This window comes from Hirundo rustica, chromosome 1, assembly GCF_015227805.2.
Source record: "Hirundo rustica isolate bHirRus1 chromosome 1, bHirRus1.pri.v3, whole genome shotgun sequence".
In the NCBI taxonomy this organism is placed as follows: Eukaryota; Metazoa; Chordata; class Aves; order Passeriformes; family Hirundinidae; genus Hirundo; species Hirundo rustica.
In genome coordinates, this window is record NC_053450.1 from 85,877,840 (window position 1) to 85,898,418 (window position 20,579).

Genomic DNA, 20,579 nt, shown 5'->3' on the forward strand with positions numbered 1-20,579 from the left:
TGAGCAGCCCTGCTGGTGCCAGCTCCAAGAAAGGCTTTCTTCAGGCATCTCAGAAAATTGACTAAGAAGCCTAACTCTTATCCTTTCTTTTTCAGAGAAGGGATTGAGAAGCTGATCTGCAAAATCAGCCTGTGGCTATCTTACACAGGAGCTGATGTTCACAAGAAGTAGCTGATGTAATTACCCTACAGCAAAGGAAGGTGCAGGCCAACACAAGACATCTACTTTTTTGCCAGCAAGATACTTCTTCTGGTATCTTTTTAACCGCCTTCAGATGAACCATATGAAAGCAGGTGTGGAAAACTGTTCCAGAGTAATATGAATCAGGTGAATGGGATGGAGTCATTTACTCCCGCCTGCTTTTCACCTCTTCAAATGAGATTTTGTAGGTCAACAATAAAGCTAATGCCAAATGGAGCAGGTAGGCAAGTCAGCAGAAGGAAAGTGAGATAAAAAGTCAGATTACAACTGGGATTGGGAGGAAGAAGCAATAGCCCATGGCTTTCCTGGATTTAGTAACCTGATGCTGCCACAGTAAGTGACCACCTACACTTTTTCAGTTAAAAAATGCCGGAGAATCTCACAGAAGTTTTATTTGTGTCCTTCCTGTTGGACTTTTAGCCTGGTTGGGTGTAGCTGGGCACCAGCATTTAACAGGCTCAGATGGAGTGCAAAAGACTCAAGTGTGGGGCTGCAATTTGCCTTTCTCAAAAGTGCTAGGACTCTTTTGGATTCAAGTTCTTGTGCACAGGTAGGTGGCTACAATGATCCATCTTTTATTTTGGTGAAGAAACAGAAGAATAATTTTCTTCTGTGGCCATCCAGACTTGGATGAATTTGCACATACACACACACACACACACACTGACTGTACAGTTTCCAGTTCTTGGATGTATTCTTTGACCATGGTTGTACTGGTAGCAGTAGGAGGTGCATCTGCAACTTTCCAACGGACAGCCCAATGTTAAATATGTAGCAGAGGTTTTGTTTGGACCAGAGGGTTGTTGGTCTGGCCCAGGCTTCCCGGGGCAGTGGTCACAGCACCAGCTTGCCAGAGTTCAAGAAGAGTTTGGACAATGCTCTCAGGAACGCAGTGTGACCCTTGGAGTGTCCTGTGCAGGGCCAGGAGTTGGACTTCAATGATCCTCATGGGTCCCTTGCAACTCAGGATATTGTAGCATTCTAAGGACCTGGGGAGGTTGGATGGAGTGGCTGGTGAGGTTTGAGTTGGAGAGCAGTGTCAAATGCACGTGATGCAAGTGTAAGGACAGGACTTGCACTTCACCCTTGCTGATGGCTCCTTTGTTTAATGCTAGTTCAACTATGTGGCATCTCTTATTCGGTCTCAAAAATAAACATTTAATTTCTTTGACTTTTCAGTATGTGGTCACTTCATATAAATATCACGACTTGGTAGATATGCTACAGAGCAGCAGGATAATGCTCCCAACTCCTTTTCTGTCACATGTTTGTTTCTCTTAAGATTTTCTGTCAGTGTTGAGTGCTGTACATATTGAGCCCCTCTGCATTTCTATGAATTCTCACAGCACCAAAGGCAGAGTCCTAACCACCTGGAGGGGCTTTCTGGTGATAGAGAATTGCAAAGCATTATTAACAAGCAGTGTGTTATATCCAGTGAGAAAACAGAAAAAAATTGCTTTGCTGTTCAAGTGTCCGCTCCTTCCAGCTTTCTACCATGTGGTGGGCTTAAAATAACTGGGTTGCTTTTACTTTGTTTTATCCATATCTCACCCAATTTCAAGCATGGCGAAAACCATGTTTTTCCCAATTAAAGAATTAAATGCAGGTTAAATAAATAATGTTGTCAGCTTCTGCTGTCTTACAACAGCTTGAATTTAGGACATGAATTATAGGTCTCTGGTGTTCCTGCTCTCTGCCCTGCTCTCAGCTCTGCTACTTGGTCTGTGAGAAAATGTGTCTTCCTGGTAGTGCCATATTAGAAAGGAGGGGTGAATGTTTCCTGTCTAGTGGAGCTATCATCAAGTTTCAGTCCAAATAAAGCTGAAAGGGTCTGCAGATTGGGAGGCTTTTCTGGTGAGATTTGCTCTGTACATTTGTTTTTATTGTACTATAGATGCCAATCAAAGAAGCAAGCAAGTCACTGCTTAATCCGATGCAGACTAAACAGCAAGGGGACTGGTTATGGGAATTTGCTTACAAAGAGATTTCCTGTTCTGTTTGGAGGTCAGCCCCAGTAAAAATAAGATAGTAGATGGATTTCCGTGGTCCCTCAATGTATAAGTGTACAAGTGATAATCCCAGGTTAGTGCGTGAAGAACTTGGGCAGGAATCTGAAAAGTACCTACAGAGACTTTTTCTTGATTGTATTGATGTGGGGACTCTTTCAAATGGACAAATGCCTTAGTTTTGTCTTGGTTGCCTTACTTTTCAGACCATAGCAAGGGTAGATCCTTTAAAGACAAATTATGATAGGTTATTCTTTTGCTATCATACTGGCAAGGTCCTCTCTTAGCCATGAGCTAAACTGTTAGCATGTTTTACAACCTCATTTTCTTTTGGTTATCCTGAATTTTCATGTAAAGGAGGGAGTAGCCACTCAAAAATCCAGTCTCCAGGCATAATTTTAGAAATTAGTTAGAATATCAAATTGCTTCATCTGATGCAATCACATTCTTCCAAATGGGAAGACTAGAGCTGATTCGTCATTTGTGTTGCCTTGAGGAACTCCAGGAGATGCTTTATGTAATCATTCTGCCATATTATGGTGAAGTTAGAATGAAGTTGAGGTCAAATTCACAAACTAAGGACACCCCTGAGCAGCAGCGCCCAATTCCTAAAGAAGCACAGGCTGGGAACTTTTTCCATTAGGCAGTGAGAGTTTTTCCTTCCATTACCCTCTGAAGAAGTAGAACTGAAGCTACTTTTCCAAAGGGGCTTTAAATGAATATCCTCATTCTTCCTAGACTGCATAATACAAGATCTGCAAGAGCAGCTGAAAATTTTGCTTGGAAAATTCCTCGTTGGAAAATTAACAAGTGACAATTTCTCTGGAAGCTAGCTGGTGCACTGCTGTCCAGCAGTGTGGTTAATGAGTGATACAGTTGTTTGGCTTATTACTCACTCATAGGCTTTCCCATTTCTTCTGAGGAAGGGAGCAAAGATGGGTTTTTCCAGCACCTACTCCTGGCTGTGTGATAGTCCAGATGAGAACAGCATGGACAAGGGCTGGACAAAGGGGAGAGCTGCAGTTCTTGGTGATGGAGGTGTTGGTACCTGCAGTTACTCCTGGCTATGAATTAACATAGAGGAAGGAGTTCACAGCACTGGTCAGTAAAGTCATAAGAACCACAATTACAGCTACTGCCCTATCGAAGCCCTTTTACGACTCATCTCATTTAGAAACAAATGTACCAGCAAGCAGTTTTGAATTACTAGAGTCCAGTCAGAGTTCATCTGAGCCTACATCACAGGTGAACCTTTCTTTTCAGATGGGCTACCGGCATGAGCATGGCCCCTGCCAGTCCAGTCTGTTTCTGGCTGCTCTCCCTTTGTGTTTTGAAGCCCCATGAATTTTCCTTGCGTAGAGTAATGTTTTTTGGCCCTGCTCCCCTGTATATCACTTTCCTAGCATTCATTCTTAATGTATAGCCTACAAATTTCCTCCTACTCTTCTGAATAATTTCTGGTTTTTAAGCCCACAGATTCATCCTTATTCTTGCCATGGTTTTGTTCCCTTAGATGCTTATTTGCTTTCAGAAGTGTACAGACACCTGTTTTTATCTCTGGTGCATTTCCAGCCTTCATATCCATATATCCAAATGAAAAAGCTAAACAACTTGATAATCTGTGGTTTAGTTCTTAAGATACAGAATTTTGATGAGCAAATGTGGTTCACTCCAGTAAACGTAGTTGTTGCTTGTCGTGACACTAAAATTCCTTTTATATTTTGAGTTCCCTTCAATTATTCAAGATTCATGTATTTAGACTTAAGCTGAAGTTGAGATCTGTGAGGATTCTTCTTTTAGGGTGAGGTGCATGATGCTTGTAGCAAATAATTTCTTTTCCAAATATATGTTTGATTCTTTTTTGCAATCCTGGCCAAAATCTTCATCTGTACTTGCATGTACACCAAATTGTCAAGCATGTGTGCTATAAATTGTTATGTGAGTCTCCTGGTATAATGCCAAATCATATAATACTTGTGTTGTGTTCATCTGCACTTTGTCTTAACAGTGACATGGATGCTAAAGCCAAACAAGAGCAATAAGAGGTGTCTTAGTTTGACAATGAGGTATGTGCTGCATTTCTTGAACTGGCAAATTGAATCTTAAAATCAAATTTTGCTCATATCAATTATCTTTGCTTGTATATGTTAACTTGGTCAGTAAGTGTCAATTTCACCAGTTATTTGCTTTACTAAATCTTCCATTTCTCTATTTGGATATGAAATATAGCGCTTCATCATTCTGGGTGTTAATCTTGTTGTCTAAATCAATCCCTTCTTATGACATTGATCCGTTTGGCAACTCTTGAAAGCATTCTGCAGATTTTGTAATCTCATTCATCCTTACTTTGAGTTTCCTCATATGAGAACAATTACAGTTTTAGCCAAATACACAATGCTGTCATGCAGAAAGTGCTGTGACATATCAATATTGATTGCTGGTAGTGACTCTAACTGTACTAACTCAAATTTGTTTGTGCTTTCTATCTGAAATTGCTGCATTTATGTTTTGTGCACCAGTTTGTTGCTGTTAGCTTCCTTGGTGCCTCTTGGGTTGGCTGGAATTTTTTTGAAGTTAGAGCGTCAATTTTTCCACATGTCAGAATAACGTCTCATTTCCTCTATTAACTTAGATCCTGCCCAGGGAGTTCCATGCATGGGTGTTATTGTTTGGCAGCATTTGTCTTACAGTTAGGAAGCAGGGCACCTGCCCCAGTTCCACCAGTTTTCCTAAATTTTGAGTCCCCCCGGAACAGCTTGAAGTCCAAGAGGAGGTAAAAATGCTAATTGCCCAGAAACATGGCTGGGACCTCCACCTAGCTGATCTGGGAAAACAGAGGCACCACCACCTCTGCCTCTTCCACAGGTGGGGAAGGCAAAAAAAAGCATGGATGCACCTGCCCCACCTGGGAGGGTGAAGGGAGGTTTCAGGGGAGACATTTAAGGGCTCCCAGTCAACTCTTTGAAGCAAAAGCCGGCAGAGGTGTCACCCCCTCCCCAGAAACTGTGCAGTCTCCCCAAGTGCCACACAGCTCACAAAGTGCTCTTTTCTCTAGTCCTCAATATTTCCTTTTCTCTTATATGGAAGCTGTCAGTGTGCCCATTAAATGGGCTTCTTTTGTTCAGTTCTCCCTCACTGCGCAGTTAACTTTGCCTCAAGTAAAGTACAGTTCTATGCAAACTAAGGATAAAACTGCAACCTCTGTAATCAATTTTTCCTCATGTGGCACAGTCTCTAGGTCTTTACGGAATTTATTGTGCTTTATTCCATAAAGAACAGTTTTACATTCAATATTTTGTGTGCTTGAAGTAGGAAAATATTTCATGTGATGTTTGGAAGCAAGAGTAGCTATGCAGTCTCTCATAAAAAAAAATGCCTTTTGACAATTTCCATAAGCTTCCTAATATATTTACTTTGAAATTATTTTGGATTCACTATATGTTTCCTACAAATTAAAGCTGATAAAAATCATGTGTTGTATTAAGTACTCCATCTCCCCCCAGAATTCAGTTACTTTTTACTTCTTGGCCTGTCCAAACAATGAATTAATTTTTTTATCTAGATAACAAAGGCCAGCCAGAATGTATTTTATTTTATTCTTCTGAAGTACTTTCTTAAAGGCTTACATTTCACTCTGGGGAACTTTTTGTAAACTGGCAAAAATCTGAATGTAACTAGGGAATTTTAAAAGATTTTAGTATTATCACTATTGTATATTTTGTAGCACTGAGAACCAGAAACCTCAGTAAAACTCTGAAATTAAGGGTATATTAAAAACCAGCATGTTCTTCTGCATGTAATTTTGCACCCTCCCCTGAAATAAATCATGGTAAAATGTGTTGAAAATGATGGCTTTGGCTGCTAAAGAATGTTAGTGAACGCTCATATTGAAAGTTTGGTTCTCTTGATCAGAATTTGAGTTACACAGGGAAACATGTAGATATGTATGCAGAAATAAATGAACATGGTTTAAAATGTGGTTGTAGAAAGTCATACTTGTAAACATGAATTCTCTGGTAATTTTCAATCTTCTGGAGTGGGAAGATTCAACAACAGCAAAATAGATGTTTTAAATATTACCTATGTCTAAGTATTAAAAAAATGTGCCATGAAATGTGCCACACTTGTCAGGATCATAATGCCATAAATGAGCTGCCTGTCAATAAAGAAATATTTTATGATGTACTGTGTATCCTAATGTGTAGATGATGCAAATGACAAATAGGACTTAATGAAATATGGATGCTGTCCCAGAACAAAATAGGATGTTAAAGGGTAACGGATTTTGGAATAGCTGTCCTGTGACACAGAGTAATGAAATGGGATTTTTCTTCTGGTTTAGCTCAAAAATTTCTCACTGCATTGTCAGAATATGTTCTTTTACGTATTTCTTGGCAAACTTTTTATGTGGATAACCCCTGATCCTGCCAAGACGTTCTGAGGCTTTCATTATCTTCCACATGAAAAGGACAGTGAAAAGATTGTCCCTTAAGTTTTAAAGGGGAGCAGTTAAAGGTATATAAAATAACAAGAGTTAGAAAGGATTTCAGACTGGTACTCCTCTTTGGTCATTCATAACAGGAGGATTAGAGAACACAGCCATGAAAAGCAAGAATTTGAACAGCTAGAAAGCTTTGTGTTGTTCTTTAAAATAAAATACAAAAGCTACATGTTGAAAATATAGTCCCATTAGGTTGTCTTACCACTGAAAGGTGAGAGAGAGCAGTCAGTGTACTCTCAGAAATGGTCACACCTCTTAAAAGCAAAATTAATGGGTTGGGTATTATGAGTCAGACATTATCTGTTGAGCTGTTTGGATGGTGGAAAGGGCTTTGGCAACAATTTCTTTGAAGAAAGCCCCATATCATTATGGATATACCTGCTGGAGGGAGGTAGCTGGGAAGAAAGTGATGTGTGAGGCTCACCTCATCAGCTGGAGCAGTCTGGGAGGGGAAATGGGCCAAATCTGGATGTATCCCATCAGTTTCCATGTGTGTCTGCCTCCACCTGCTCGTACATTGGCCAAATATGCTGGAGGTGCACCAAGGGGTGACCCAAGTGTTCGGGGTCCCAGAAACCCTTACCAAACATGGCACTGAGACTGCCCAAAGAGCCCAATGTGGTCCACGTTTCAGCTCGTGGGGTGGTAGACAGAGAAATTACAGATCATTGAGGTAAAAAGAAGGAAAAACATTGCCTGCAGCAAAGTTGTTCTGACTTCACAAGTCTTCAGGTCCTCTTTCCTCCCACTCGACCGTCAGAAGTGGTGTGTCTGAATCCCCCTAACTGCATTGTGGTGGAAGTTCCCAGAAGGTGTATTTTGCAATGTTTATGGTGCCTCCACAGACCTTAGTCCTTCCATGGAAAGAGCTCAGGAAGTCCAGCATTTGGAGTCCCAGGAATTGTGAAGGACAAACCACTTCAGAGAGACAGAAAAGAAGCAAAGTACACGAAAAGTGCTACCTAATCCACATTCAGGAGAAAATTGTTGGACCTTTTTTCAGTGGCCTTCAGTTTAGGGGGATATAATTACTGAACCACACCTCAGACCTCTTGGGAAAAAACCAAACAACCTGACAGGATGAACTTATTTATAAATGATAGGAACAAAAGTCATTTCTAAATGTAAAAGAAAGGATATAATAGTAGGCAAAGCCATACTTTTAGCCCATTTATCTGCAGACCATTTTCTGACCACAGTGAAAATGTATCACATCTGCTTTAAGTGTTACATATTTTCAATATAATAGTTCTTTCATTATTCATTTTTAAGCTGAAAAGATATATTATGAATGGAAACAAGGGACTCCTACCATTATACTTTAACAGTATGCCATACAATTCTCCTCTGACTTATTTTAAGATGCTTCTGCCTTTCTATAACTTTGTAGGTGTTATTTATTGTGAGGAATTACCCCTAATTTTAGGGAATAACTGTATGTAACCACAACACAAAGAATTTTTTTGTGAAATTCTTGCTTTGTTTATAGTAGTGTAAGTCATACTAACCTCAGTTAATATAGAAAAAAATCAAGACATTTTAAAACTCATATCTGTATTTAGGATCTAAGTTTAGTTGAGTGAAAGTCCTAACTTTTTCCTATTTTAAGAATTTATTTTGAAGTTACTGCTTTTGATTGGAGCTATGAGTTTAAATAACTTTCAAAACTGTTAACCAATGTGATGTGCTTTAAGTCACAGTCAGAATCAACCCTGAGGGTGGTTCCTGGATCCTCTTCTTCTGTTGGTCTCTCTTCCTATCTAAGCTTTTAAACACTAAAGAAGTCTAGCAAAAAAAAGCAAAGAATGCCTTTTTAGGTGAGGCATTACTGGCTCACCTGGTGTTCTAAAAAGAAACAAAATGTGAATGTTATAAGATAGTTACAGATGTATGCATGTAAAAATGGAAAATGCACCTTCTTGCCTCTTCCTCAAGAGATAAAATGTTGTTCCATACGTGGGCACAAAAACAAATAGAATCCTAATTACAGCTCTTGTAGAAAGTGAATTACATTCTATTTTAATTTTAACACTGATAACAAATAACTTTTTGATGCTCAAAACTGCCAGCACCTCCTTTCTCATCATGTATTCTTTCCATTACGAAACAGTCCAAACCCTTTCTCCAGCCCCTTAGAAAGGATCATCACCTGCATTTACAGGTGGAGAAGTTTGGCAGAAGCTGGGTTGGAGCAGGGCAGGACAATGCCAGGAAGGTGCCCTGCCTGGGTGGCCCTTTCCTTCTCTTCACCCCAGAACACATAGCTTCCTTCACTCACAAATGGTAGTGTGTTCCTTAGAGCCGGGCTGTAATTCTAACAAGATTGCTGAAAAAGCCAACTGTGTTTCCATAAATGGTATTTTGACCTTTATCACAACCCACGGTTCTTGTGGGTGTGGTAAAGCTCCTTTAAACACTTGGACTTTGTTTCTGTTGCTAAATAAAATTTGTCCAGGGAGTGTGTTTGAGCACAGACTGCTGAGCATCCATGCTGCCTAACTTTGAATATGTTCCCTGGTTGTTTTGACCTGTGCTGTATGGTGCTCTCTAAGGCAATACCTGCTCCTGGCACTGGGAAAGCAGAGAGCAGAAATCAGTTTCAACAGGGAATACAGATAAGCCTGAGCTGCATTAAAATGCCTGTTGCCAAGACAGACCTTTGAGGTTCAGCAGATTCTGCACCCTCCAACATCTCTGTGCTCATGAAACATATACATCAGGCTCACATAATCAAAGCTCTGTTTTGGTGAGCCTGCACATTATTTCAGGCATATTGGATGAAAAAAAAAAAAAAACCAAAACAAAAAACAAACCAACCCACAACATTAAAATTATATCTATGTCTTAGGGACACCATTGTACAGTGTGAAGGACAAAGGTGGGGTGGTAGAAAGGACCAAGGCTAAACACTGCAGATGCAGTCAGACTGGCCTTCAGGCCAGGAATATTCCCTGGATCTGATTTATTTAGCAGTCTTGACATAGCATTAGAATCCAGCACAAATAAGTTCTTCCTACTTTAAAGTTTTACTGTAGCAATTGCTAATGCCTTTTTTTTTTTTTTTTTTTTTTTTTCCCCCCCCCTTATTTCTTTAGATTTAAAATCCATCTGGATCGTGCCAGCAGACCTGCATAGAAGTCTGGGGGGAAATTAACCAGATTTAATGTAAAACAACAGTAGGAGTTTCATTATTAAGTTATTGCAATACTTCATTTTATTCAAATATTAAATATTTAATTAATATTTTTCAAATATTTAAGTAACAAGAAAGAGTCAAATTTAATTTCTCTTGAGCTAGGATGATAAAATATTCAAAATATTTTTGAATTTTTCTCTCTAATTTTCTTCTGGCATTGCCAGTGCCTTTATGATCTCATTCAGAAATACATTCAAACATCAGGAAAGCATATAGCACTTTCACTCTCTTAACATGTAATTTAGAAATAACAATTTTCGTTCATCATTCAGGCAAAACAAAGCTGTTTTGCCATTGATTTAAAGGTTGCAATGAATGCATATTGCCTTATAGAAAACTAGGAGAGTTGCAGATCTGAGGTTTCCTCTTATTAGCCAGAATGCACCTTGAGAACAGCTGTTCCTGTGCTTGTGGAATAGCTGCTGTTTCCAAAGTGGGAGGTGCTCATCTTCCTTCACCTTCTACCAAAAAGCAGAACTGCATCCAGCCTGTAAATCTGCTGGCATCTTAGCCTGGTCCATTCATAAATGCTCAAAAAGCACATACACAGGCTTGGTACTTATTGGAACCAATGAGTTTCTCATGTGCATCTGAAGGTAATTGAGATTCTTTTCTGAGGGTTTGTTCCTAGGAGCCAAAAGTTTTTCTAAATGATCTAATGGGACTTTGTAAAATAGGCTGGTGTTATAGAATTTTCTTGTCCTTTTGCCCAAAATAGCCCTGTAACTTCCTGAAACAAGTTTTCACCATTTGGGCTTTGAACCGTGCCTTCCATTCCACTGCTGCACCAGAAATATAGGTTTGACTTTTCAATCTTGTGTGCCCACAACATCTGGTTAATGAAGCCTTAGAGAGAGCTGCAGATAAGTGCTGGGGACCTCACAGCCCAAAGAAACATTAAAAGCTGCCTGAACCAGCTGATTCAGGATATGCTTTGAGGTTTGGCATTCTCATAAAGAACATTTCATGAACACAAAGCAACTTTAATGGAAATTTTTTGGGAAGCCTGAAATGTACTTTAATCAACTGTAGAAATTTATAAGAAAATAAAAGTAAGTGAAAGTCTGGGTCATACCACCAAAGATTCCAGTTCTACACAATTCAGTCTTGAAATCTATTTGAAATAATGAAAACCTGGTTATCTCTGAGGTAAACCTCCTGACATGAATCAATGCGTAAATTTCAGTTGTTTTGATTACTTTTAGTTGTTCGGGTGGGGTTTTTTGGTTGTTGTTTTGGGTTTTGTTTTTCTTTTTGTTATTGCTATTTCTATTAATTGTTGTTTCAAAAAAAAAAAAAAAAAAACCAAAAAAACCAAACCCAGACAAATCAGTTCAAAAAAGCACAACACTAGATCTTTTTACTCTAAATCAGTTCAATGCTAATGTATTTCACAGAAAGGAGCATGCTTAGGTCAAGACTGTTAAATCACATTAAGTATTAAAAGCAGTCTGTAATTCTACAATGAACAATACTAGCAATCACAGTTTAACATCTGTGGAATATGAATCAGAAATATTTTATTTTTCTGCCAAAGAAAATGTGAAGGAAAATTAATTTTTCTTATGGAGACAAGAATTTTGAAATAGGAAGCTAAATGGCTGTTTCTCATTTGGGATTTTTTTCTTTTAGATACGAATATAAAAAAAGAGCAGGTAAAAACCAGTTTGAACATGTTTCAAAAACCTCTTAGCATGTCATCTGGCACTGCAGGTGGGCACTTTGTTAATTTACTTTTTGAATCGGTCAATACCAAGTGTCCTAAAGGTGGAAAGTTAAATAAAGAAGAGAGAGCGTCAAGGCTCTTTCCGACATGTAATGTCGAAATTCTTTGCTTTGTAGCTTCATTTCAAGACAAATATAAATATTTTTATATTTTTATAACAGTGCAATTACCCACTGCAAAGTCTTGAACTCTCTATTTCTACCGCAAGTTATTACTTTTCCTACAAAAACTGTGGAGTGTAATCCTAAGGTGGCTGTTTTGCAGGAAAGCACTATGGCTGATCATGATGTTGCCTTCTGGCTACAAATTTGCAAAGGCTTGAAAAGTGTCAGCTTGACAAACCCAGCCTAGGACATTTACACACATTTCTTTGACCTGGCCTTTATGTAAATTGCAGATTTATTTATGCGCAGGAAAGGTGCTCGGGTAGATTAGGGGTTGTTTTCTGATTTCAGTGTTTTTGTCTGCTATGATGTACTTCTACATTAAGCCCAGATGTTATGTAGTAGATTTAATATAAATAAAATAAATGTGTTTCTGCTTGCCCAGTTTTGGATTCCCTAAGCTCTGTACAGATGCCTTGGCATAGAGAGCAAAATCCTTTTTGTGAAATGTGGTCACAATGGATGTGATTTTTCAGAGGTAAAATTATGTTTAGCTTTATTCTGAAGTGTGTTGGAGACTTCCATTATTTTCAGCAGCGGTAGAATAATTAGGTCAACAGAGATGGTTTCTGATGGACTGATCTTAAAGCAGTGGCTGTTTTCTGTACCAGATCTAACCATTCTGCCTTTTGTCACAACTGGCTGTCATACTCCGAGTCGCCTGTCAGCAGTCTAAAGGCTGCTTGTTTTGAGGGATAATCTGGGATACTTCAAAACAAAAAGTGCTGTACCAGCTGCGTTGCTTTGCTTATGTTGTGTGTTAAAAAGGACCTGTGAGATAGGGGCTACTGCTTATAGGAACAAAACCTTTCCTGAAGCCATTGCCCAGTTACATGGTTTGTTAGACCCTACGCCCTCATACATTCATCTTCCTGCGCACAGCACTGTCGTGTGTCTAAGAATCTTGGAAGTGTTCAAAAACAATAAAAAAGTAATATTTGTCTTCAAATATATCCCCAGTCAATGGAAGGCATAGAGGAGCACCAAGGCCAGCTTCTTGATTGCTATGTATGCTCAGAGTTTCCTATGAATGGGTATGGGTCAAAAATTAAGCCTGTTCCGGAATTTAATATCATGAGGTTCTGATGCAAACATCACCCCTGTATAGCAGGAGTGCTATTCCCCCCATTTAACAAGAATCAGACTTCAGTGCTCATTCTCCATTCAACAAAGCAAAACTACATGTATTACCTTCCATCCTCATCAATAAGGTTCTCAAAATCATTGTGGCTACCTTGTGAGTAACGTTTCAATGATTTTTTTTTTTTTTTTTTTTTTTTTAGCTGTGGTTTTGGTGTCCATAAACTGGGAAGTATCAAAGCTCTTCCTGAGTGTTTGTTAGGTTCCCTCCACATGAGTAGGCCAACTCCTTTCACTCCCTTAGCAGAGGTTAGTGTTTTAAAAGCTGAAGACTGTCACGAGTTCTGCTTACACACGGCTGGCCTGTGTGATGCCTGCTTGTACAATATGCGGCTATAGAGTCAGCCAACTGCCTCTTGCACAGAACGTTTTCCAAGCGCAGATTATGGAGACCAAAACAATTTTGGTTAAAAAAAAACAGGCTAACCTACTTTATAGAGCCTTTTACGCACCATGCTTTAGAGTTGCTCTCAATTCAGATTCTAATAATTTGAAGCCTTGAAAAACATTGTGTGAAAACCATCTGAGGCACTGAAATGCATTGAGGTCTAGAGGCAGAATTTGGAAAACTCACCACCCTTTATTTTTCCAGTTCTAAGGTATTTGAATGCCTCTGAAGGGGTCTATTTTAAAAATCTTCTTCTTGCTCCTCAAGCTTTCCTTGAAATTTATGAGTCAGAAGAGTAATTTTTGGAGAGTCTGGAAATATAATCATAAATATGTAAATGTAATCTAGAAGAACGGGCACATAAGACTAGCTTAAATAAGACACGAGACAGAAATTTTCAATGTTCCAGTTTGAGAAAAAAGTTCAAATAATGAATGAAAGCTATTCTTAGTTTTTAAATTATTATTTATAATTTTGATTAGAGTGTTTACTTCTCAAGTTGCAGTTAATAAGGAGGATCCATTGAAGGTGTCTACTGTGCCTAGAGCTGTGCAGGTGAAATATGCATCCTATATGGTAGTCTCTAGTCTAACAGTATCATTTAACACATTTTTTCATATTATCCTAGAATACCTCTTAAAACCCATGGAGCTTCATAAAATCCCAACAGGAGCTATAACATAAAACTCTGAGTTTGACAGGTCTCAGTGTTCTGTTTCTCCCAACAAGAATTTCTACCTGCCCGTGTTTTGTGAGTTGCTGACTCTCTAAATATTTATGGAAAATAATTTATTCAGTGCTACGTACCTGTTTCTTGTTTAAGGTCTAACCCTCTGAAATTATTCTTAGGCTTATGCTCATTTTAATTTCAGCTCTCAAATAATAAAGACCTAGGCAATTTAAATTAATTCAAACTGACTTTTTTTCTACCCTCACACGCTCTCTCTTTCTCTATTTACTTATACATAGGCCCCTAGTTTGTTTATGTTAATACAAAATCAAATTTTTGCAGGGCAGACAACTTGCTGCCCAGTTCTAGTGCTGCAGAACTCCCCACAGTGGCACTTGGAAGCTTCACGTGAAACTTCCCATGTGAACAGGGGCTGGGCAGACAATGGCATTGTACAGCGTGAACTTTGCTCCGGCTGACTCCACCTGAACAGGGCACAGGCTCTTTCCTTCTGCTGCTTCCCCTCTCCACAGTAAATCTGTGCCTGCCAGTTGCTGATATCAAGGGTAGCAGGCTGCGCCACAGTGCCCCTCCTGTAAGAAAGCATCGGAAATGCCAGCACAGCGTAGTTCTCTCCTGTTGCCGTTAATAATGCTGCTCGTTTGTTTAGCAGCGCTGCAGAGAGCTATTCAAAGTGCAAATCCGAGGAGCAGACGGCATTTTGGTATTGTTTTAGTTTGTCTGGGTTCATATGGTTCCAGTGGTCTTTGCAAGGTCATTCAGGGACTGGGGCTGGGACATGAGGCAGGGTGCCACGGCCCCCTTGGAGATGTGGGCTCTGCCTTCTGGGAGCTCAGCTTCAGCATCCTCCACCAAAGCACTGTGAGATGTACTTGGCACTAGACACATCCAATTCCCAGCAAAGCACTTCAGCATGTGCTGAGGCACTGGGTGAACAGGGAAAGAGTATTAAGGTTTTATATGGGGCTGTGGGCTTTTTTTGATTCAGGTTGTTGTTTTCTGCGTACTTTGTTCAGCTTGAGTCAGAGAGATTTCTAGAGATGCTGAGCACTCACTGTAGAAAAATTGAATAGGAGCAACAAATGCAAGATGCTTTCAAAAATCAATCCTTTCCCAGAAAACAGCAAAAAAGAACTGGCATTTGTGGATGCTTGTGTCCTTAATGAATAAAACAGAAACTGGAAACTAGAAATGTAGCAAACTCTTCTCGTAATGTACCAACAAGGTATCTCTGGTTTCAGCCAGGCACAAATAAGCATGAGAGGATACAAATTTCCTTGAAGCTGACCTAGGAGAGCAAGTGATTTATGATCATATTCAGGAAAAGTGGGTTTGAATATGCTTCCATGAGCCGAGCCATCCTTTGGACTTTACTTAGGCCCTGCTGAGTTCAGAGGAAGTCTAACTCACTCTCAGCAGGTCAGGTCCTCCTCCTATTAATGTTAATGGCAGTTTTGTCTGGATGTAACTGGGAGCAGGTTCAGAGTTATCACCCACAGGAAAACTCCCCACCTCCCACGTATATATCATAGTATAAATGTAATATCAAGTGGTTTAATTTCAGTATGCATTTCCCAGGTCTCAAATAATTGTCTTATAATAAAAAGATGTAATAAGAGGCATATGTTTTTGTAAATACATAAATAATTGCTGAAGTTACTCTTCAGTTTTGCTTTGTGACTTGTCCTTTCTAGCACCCCACCTTTCCAAAAATTTTTCCCAATTAATTGAAAAGAAGCATGGGGTACATACAACCCCAAAAGCCTTTTGTCCATCATATCACAGTGCTTTCCAACATTTCAGGGACAACCAAGGGTCCCAGATGTTGAGCTCTACTGGGTACACTTCCCCAACACCCTCTGGCTGCCTGGCAGAACCTCCCAACCTGTTGCACTGACAGCTCTTAAGTCCCTTGGGGTTGCTTCACGCTCCAGTAGCAGTGTGGCTTCACTGTCCCTCTGAATAACCATGTTCACATGGATGCTGTATGCCTTTGATCCTTGTAGTTTAGCTCTTGGTTGTTTTCTCGTTGGCTGTAGAAGTACACAGAGATCTCTTGCTGCGATTCTTGGGCAGCAATTTTAATGCAGGAAACATTCCAGCAGTCACCATGTACGTGCTGGAGTGTCCTCTTTGTTAGGGACCTTTGCCTCAGCCCTACAAGCAGTGTCTCTAAACACTAGTGCCAGCTTCCTTTCCTACCATCCAGATTATCTGGAGAGAGGCACAACTCCTTACCCCAGCACTGGGTGGCTGCCAGGCAGGGTTTCTTTGTCAGGATGCTGGGAAGCAGAGGTCAGTCTAACTAGTTCCTTGTCTAGGAACACAGCTAGGAGCACTGACAGCAGCAGAGGAAGGGAGGAAAGCAAGGCACCAGATTTTTAAAAAAATATCCACGTACCCAAATGGGTGTATATATTTATACTTGTGTATGCAGGCACAGCTGTCATGGAACTGTGCACTTCTCCCACTTCATAAGGGCTTTGGGTCAGCTGAGCCGTTGCTTTGAGCAAAAAGGAAAGTAGAATTGGCTGAAATTTTCTGCTTCAGACCTTGACTGGATTTTGTATCTTTGAAAGTTTCAGAGGTGCGTGTGCAAATCCTCTTTCCTCACCACCTCTTTACTGCAATGAACTATAATTAGAGGGGATTAGTACAAGGAACAGAAGCACTTCTGAGTGTTGAAGGAAGGGTTAAGTGTGCTGTGGTCTGAGAGGGAAGGTGTAAGGGAGTTGGAAGCAGAGCAGTGTGGAGAAGAGCCAACAGAATTCTCCAGCAGGAGAAAAAACTCATCATTTTTGCCATTAGCGACTGACGTGTTTTGTGGCGTGTTTGAGAAGAGAGGCACATCGCAGGCAGCAGATAGGTCGTGCTCTACTCCAGCAGCGCTGCTGTGACCAAGCAGTTAAAATAAAAAAAAGCCCAAACTTCCTTCTTCAACTGTTCAGCTGCCTCTGAACCCTGTTACAAACGCTGTGCACAGAAGCCCTGTTGAAATCTTGCTCTGATGCAAGTTCCTAGTCTAAGTCCTCCAAAACTCCTATAGTCTGCTAAATTTTATTTGAAAAGTTCCTCAATTTTGAGCCAATTCTTATGCAAACAATGTTTCCCTATAAAGTTCTGTAACTTCCCATGAAACACATCCTTCTGGAAGTATTCTGGTCGTGTCCCCTGCCTTGGAAAAAGGCAGTGTCCATATGAAAAAATAGCACCCTGGTTTGGAACATACTTGGGTGAACCCATGTGCTAGTATTAACTGGCACAACCCCATTGAACCGGCTCAGTCTCTTAGAGGAAAATATCATCTAGACCTCGGTTTCTCAACATTGTTACTAGAATCAAAGATTTATGGCAGTGCTGGAAGGATGTTAGAGAGATTGTCTTGTCTACTAGAACATGAGATGCCCTCATTTTCTGTAGGGGTCAAGGAACCTGAAGCTGGAAATTCAGTGCCTTTACTTCTGTTTTTGTGTAGCACAAAGACATCTACACACATACGTATCAAATGTCACATGGGGGATGGCTACTGAAAGAAATCTGAATTTGCAAATATTATATTCAGTTCACTGTAACGTTCACACATAGTGTAACCCCACTCTTTAATCTACTTAGTGTGATTAGCTTTGAATTTATGTCCAGTCTTGGCAGGTCAATGCCTGGTCCATCTAATCCTACCTTTAGGTTGGCCATTGCTACATTGATAGAATTATAGCTGTGATTTTTTTTCCCCAGTCTTCTGTTGAGAAATTCTGGATATAGAGTGGTGTGACTCAAATTTAGATCACAACCATTGCTCCTGAGGAACAGGCAGAAATGTTTCTGAACTACATCATTTTATGAGCACCTACAGAAACAAAGCTTCATAAACTGGAGCTCATCTTTTGTTGTCTTCAACACTGAAATAAACAGTTCTAAAATAATTATATGACTGGTTTTCTAGTTAAGATAGAATAAAGCTATAACAGTGTTTTAGGTAAATATGATATTGTTTTATCCTGTACAAACAAGCTGTATGGCAAGCAATACTTTTTTCAAAGTAAGTAGTCATTATAACTGAGAACAGGAAAAAAGGCTGAACGTGGAAAAGTTCATTATACTATTAGTGTGTTATTATATTTACAAAGCTATTGCATTTAATAATAAGGAAAGTTTGTATCCCAGCAGGAGGGAGTATGTAAGTGTCCTAAATTGTGGTCAAAATGTGCAAGTGAATTGTTTTTTCCAAGCACAAGCTATTCTACAGTCAGTCAGAAAATTAACAATTTTTTTTTTTCATTTGATTTATTTTTTCAATTTGCTTGATTATCAGAAACATTGTTTGTATTATTTTATTATTTGTTCTGATAAAAAATTATCAGGAAAGAAATCCGTCTTCAAAACCCCAATTATTTATGTAAGGCAAAACCCGTTTATGTTGGGGTATGTTAATAAGCTTATATTATCTTTCCGTGAAAAAGAAAACCATCTGAATATTAATTAAAATCGCTTGATCATTAAAGTCCTCTAATCCTTACCACAGACACTGGCCCTGGTTCAGGAAAATTTTTAAATACATGCTGGTTTATATTTTTCTGTCTCGGGGACTTTCCTGTGTTCCAGTATGTGTGCATAAGCATTCTTCCCAATTTCAGGTCCTCTCCTTGGACTGGTGTTGGCAAACCTCTGTCTCCCTGCCCATGCAGACAAACCCAGGATATGTAATGCAGGTTCAGTTTCAGGACGCAATTCTCCTGTTCTGATTCTGCAACTCTCGACTCGTGGAATATAAGACTGAGACATTTTCCTATTATGCAAAGTTGCACTTTTAACTCACTGTTGTTTTAACCCCCCTGGAAGCTTGAGACTGAAGTCTGTTTCCTTGCTGCTGCAGAAGCTTTGCTTTTCTATTGTGTGAGTGTCCCGGGTTGTTATTGCAGGGTTGTGATCTCGGGCTGTTTGGCTAGCTGTGTTTCTTTTTTAGGTTTAGTTCAGTGAAGCATTTGATCTGAAACAAAGTGAGCTACATGTGAACTGAATCTAAAAAAAAAAAAAAAAAAAGGCACAAATTTGGCACCTGGTATGACTATATCCATAATTGGATTTTTTTTTTTTTTTTTTTTTTTACTTGCTATATCTGCAACTTCTGGATAAGTTTTGAGACGTAGAGATACATTCCCCACACAGTCAATTTGCTGGCTGGTGGGATTGCTTTGTTCACGAAGTAGCAGCCCAAAATACATCTTTCATGGGAGTATGGGGGGGAAAAAAAAAAACAAGGTAAAAAAACACCTTGCCACGCTGTATCAGCACAAACTAAAACCCTTGCGAGTGGATACTGCGAGAGTTACCCTTGGGAGTGGAATTGCTTCATAAACGCAGGGGGAATAAAAAGGATGCGTCAGTGCTCCGTGCAGGCAGCAGCCTGCGGAACACCTGCGGAGCCGGGTACCAACCCCCGGCTCCGCCCGGTCACGGCCGCTCCCCCCGGGGTCCCGGGCGCGATTCGGGGAGGTCTCGGCTGACCCCTGGTGGCTGCCGGCCGCCCCCGCCCCTCCTGCCCTCCCCTGCATCCAGCAGCTGCTCTGGGAATCCGCTGCCACTTCCCCGCTCCAGCATCTCCAGCAGGTTTAGACCTCGGGATTCCCCTGCGTGAAAGGCGACTTAGAATCCTTGCGCAGATTTTTCTCGTCCTGACGGAATCCTAGTTCTTTTGGTTTTGTTATTTTTTTAATTCTTATTAAAAACCCCAAAGGTTTCTATGTACACAAAGAAAAAAATTCTAACGTTTGAATCAAACTCGTGCCTCCAAACTGTCACAGGAAAGGTGACAGTGCAACTACATGTCCGTTAAGAATCCCTATTGTATAAAATATATCTGCACCTTCTTTCAGGTTTTCTTGGAAAAAAAACCAGAGCAGAAATGCATATTTCTTGCCTTTCAGCACACACATTTTTGATTTTTCATACCCAAAGCTTTTCAGATTTTCAAAGGGCATTGGGCTTGGGTTTTTTTTATAAGAGTGCAAAAGAAACTCTGTCAGCATAAATTCTTCAAAGGAAACTGATTTGTGAGAAGTCAAAATAAATGCAAGTTCATCGAATCAGGCAGACACTTGGTGCCTGGAAAAGAAGGCAGAGCAATAGTTAAAGCAAGGAAGATCAAATAAAAAGAGAAGAGATGAAATGTAGAACAAAGTAAGATGAGTCATACACCTTAATACCAAACTTTTTTCTATGGATGTATTCTGTGCAATCCTAAAGAAAGGATCTTATTCTGGTTTTGGATGGGCTGGGGTTTTCTTCTGAGTAAGTCAGGAATGAATAAGTGTTATATGGAGCTGATATGATACAAATACTTCCAGATCCAGTCCTGACTTGGTACACAGGACCTGAGCACATCTTTTGTGCATAGAACACTTGGTTTCAGTCTCACAAACACTAGTTTCAGTGGATTTGCCATATGACTTACATGATGTAAGAAGAATTAGACCTTCTGTTTGGGTTTGATTTTAATAGTGAAATTCTGTAGAACTAAACTAAACCCAGTGGAATGGCAGACTTGCATTTATGTGTCCTGCAAAAAGCAT

At 39.9% G+C, this 20,579-nt stretch overlaps 1 long non-coding RNA gene across 1 annotated transcript; it reads left to right on the forward strand.

The window, feature by feature from the left end:
• The first annotated feature begins 416 nt into the window (after positions 1-416).
• Positions 417-9,924, forward strand: LOC120763688 (uncharacterized). The gene is made up of 3 exons (XR_005704120.1): positions 417-534; positions 4,216-4,273; positions 9,804-9,924. It is a non-coding gene; the product is annotated as an uncharacterized LOC120763688 (long non-coding RNA).
• Positions 9,925-20,579: the final 10,655 nt, after the last annotated feature.